Below are 3398 nucleotides of genomic sequence, written 5' to 3'. Positions count from 1 at the left end.
CCCAACGTTGCTTAACTTCGCTGATCGGACGAGAAGCGGTGTTCTCAACGTGGTATGGCCGTTGGCATGAGACTGCCTACACATTGTGGCTAATAACCAACTCTTTTTAGTCATCACGGCAGGATACGGACCTTCTTGTGGTGTCTTAATGGTAATTGTATCCTAACATATTTTTGTCTCCTTGGCATGGATATTTAACATCGTTTATTCAGTCTTGGGTTTATGTTCTTTCGCCATTTACAGACATTTTACATCTACCTACTTCCTCAGCCTACCCTGCCAATTTCTAATGAATTTGTGGATTTTCTTTTGTAATACATACATGTGTGTGCTCATCTGCTCTTCAGTTTTTATGATATTTGTCTCATCTGTCCTGCTTTATGATACTTTTACAAAGAACATGAACAAATGCTTCTATTTTAGAGAAGATATGGGATCCAGGTTTCGGAGCCGTAAAACCAACCGTCGTGATTGGTGGACGAGTTGCCAGGTTGCAGCTTCTGTACCGTGCCGGCACATAAATAGGTTCGGCTCAAGCGGCGGCAGCATCATTCCCCCGTGACTGTCTGAGCGTCTCTCATCACCTTGGTTATCTCATCATCATCATGGTAGAAGCAAAGCCTACCAAGAAGGCTGCGGCTGCTGCTGCTGCTGTGGTGGCCACCACCAGGAAACCTCGCGTCCAGGTTGCTCACCCGAAAACTAGTCAAATGGTTCTAGCCGCGGTCGCAGCACTCAAAGACCGTAAGGGCTCGTCTCTACAAGCAATCAAGAAGTACGTTGTTGCCAACAACAAAGTCGAGGCTGCCAAGATCGCCATTTACATCCGAAGATTTCTCAAGAAAGCAGTGGCTGACGGCATTCTTGTTCAGACCAAGGGAAGTGGAGCTAGTGGATCATTCAAGCTGGCCGTAGCAGAGAAGAGGGCCGTTCTAACTCCCAAGAAAGCCACCACAACCAAGAAACCATCTACAGCAGCAAAGAAGGCCGTGGTAACTCCCAAGAAAGCCGCCACAAGCAACAAACCACCTACAGCCTTGAAAAAGAAGCAGCAGCAGCAGCAGCTTGTTGTTGGGAACAAAAAGCCCAAAATAAAGAGAGCTTCAAAATCTCCCAAACCACCCAAGGCAAAGAAAGCTGTCAAGAAAACAACAAAGGCAAAATAAACGACGACATGCAAGCAGCATGAATACACATGACAATAAACATCCAGGCCTCCCCCCTCAGTGGAGGGGCCTCATATGATTCCAAAAAGAGTTTAGTTTTGTAGACAAATAAATCATTACTTTTGGGGTAGATTTACTCTGTATATTATATATATATATATATATATGTATATATATATATATATATATATACACACATACATGGGTGAGGTGATATGGTACCAAAGTTTTGGGTGAGGTGATTGACATTTACACAAGATAAAACACGAACCAATGGGAATAAAAACATAAGAATGGAAGTAACTGCAGAAGGCCTATTGGCCCATAACACAAGCACTTCCTCTTGATGCTTCTATATTGGTTCGGAGTCTTGAAGCTATAATATATATATATATATATATATATATATATATATATATATATATATATATATATATATATATATATATATATATATATATATATATATATATATATGCACACAAAACTAAATAGTCTTGTTAGACAAATTGCCCCTATTAGAGGCAAGTTGACTAACAAGCCGAATGACTGCAATTGTTTTGAATTTGAGTTAAATCTAACATAGAAATGTAATCAAACCTATGCTAACCCAAGCTAAGCTAACCTAACCTAACCTAAGCTAAGCTAACCTAACCTAACCTAACCTAACCCAGCAATTCATGATCTTAATATAATACTGTTAATTGCATAAACCAATTTGGAAAGAAATGTTCGAAAATAACAAAATTAACTGTGCTTGTTAGGAAAATTGGGCCTTGCATACTTGTCCCAATAGTGTGGTTCTCGCTTTTAGGTACGACATAAACGTATACCTAAGTTGAGAGAGAAAAAGATTCGCACTCAAACATGCATATCGATTGCCAGTCCTGAATTCTGGGTAGATATTCGTGTCCTCCCTTTTCATTTACCATCATTTGGATACTATCAAAACAGCTCTGAGAAGGATAAAATGAATAAAACGGGTAGCTCACTCATGTAAAAAGGAAGAGTTGGGAAAGATCTCTCTCTCTCTCTCTCTCTCTCTCTCTCTCTCTCTCCCTCACCCCCCCCCCCACCACCAATGATCCTGCTCTGCTAGTATATAACGGAACAAACCTTCCCCCCCCCCACCCCTCCCTCCCCAATCAGAGTCCCTTTAAGCATGCGAGGATAAAAAATAGATTTCATAAGACCCAATGTGCTAGCTGATATCAAAACAATTTATGTTATCGTCTATTAAGCCCTTCAGTAAAAAAGTATAGGGACCTAATTAGGTCCCGTTTTGAGGTGGTGGTGGGTGGAATCGATGGATTAGCCAAGCTCTTATCCGCCGAATCCGTAGAGGGTACGACCCTGGCGCTTCAGAGCGTACACCACGTCCATGGCAGTGACGGTCTTCCTCTTGGCGTGTTCCGTGTAGGTTACAGCATCACGGATGACGTTCTCGAGGAACACCTTCAGGACGCCACGGGTCTCTTCGTAGATGAGACCCGAAATACGCTTCACGCCGCCACGACGAGCTAAGCGACGAATAGCGGGCTTGGTGATGCCCTGGATGTTGTCACGTAGCACCTTACGATGACGCTTGGCGCCACCCTTTCCGAGTCCCTTGCCTCCCTTGCCGCGTCCAGTCATGGTGTTGAAGTTGTGTGAATAATAAAATTTCGGCACGATTTCCCCAGACTATATCCCGTCAAGCGGACGTACTTGTAGCATGGCAACTCCTAACTCCTGCCTGTCCTTACTTTATGCTTGTACTCGAGCAGAAACACGGCTTTCTCACAACGCTTTCAAAACTGCAGTTGCCTACTCGTCTGTTTCACGTCTCTGTGAAATGACTTTTGCACAAATCCAAAAAATAGAGCAAAATCAGCGATAATAGTGTTTGAGGTGAGCTGCCTGTTGGCTGCAGCCAGAGGAAGGAGGGGAGGGGCAACGGGGTGACGTAGGCGAGTCGAGCAGCCAATGGCGCTCGAGCAAGCGCCTCGAGACGGCGTATATAAGCAAAAATTTTTCGGCGCCGGCCATCACGATCACAGATCACAGATCACAGATCACATCAGATCAGACAGTTTGCAACCTGCAGCCGTCACGGCCGGACGTGTCTCTTGTTGCTCCTCACCTGCGAGCTGCCTAGCCAACCAGATAGTGATGGGGTGTACATCCTTCGACCTGCCCAGGAGGGTGGGTCAGCTGTATTGCCTCGGCTCGGCCCTCGCCGGTACTAGCCAC

At 44.5% G+C, this 3398-nt stretch overlaps 1 non-coding gene across 1 annotated transcript in view; it reads right to left on the bottom strand.

The window, feature by feature from the left end:
* LOC138365468 (5S ribosomal RNA) overlaps window positions 1-66 on the bottom strand; it is a 119-nt gene extending 53 nt beyond the window's left edge. Inside the window, exon 1 of the ribosomal RNA XR_011228823.1 lies at window positions 1-66. This exon is cut by the window's left edge and continues 53 nt beyond it. This is a non-coding gene — a ribosomal RNA (5S ribosomal RNA).
* Window positions 67-3398: the final 3332 nt, after the last annotated feature.

The sequence above is a fragment of the Procambarus clarkii genome, chromosome 16 (assembly GCF_040958095.1).
Source record: "Procambarus clarkii isolate CNS0578487 chromosome 16, FALCON_Pclarkii_2.0, whole genome shotgun sequence".
NCBI classification, from domain to species: Eukaryota; Metazoa; Arthropoda; class Malacostraca; order Decapoda; family Cambaridae; genus Procambarus; species Procambarus clarkii.
Note: the sequence above shows the minus strand (reverse complement) of the source record. Positions and strands in the feature narration are given on the sequence as shown.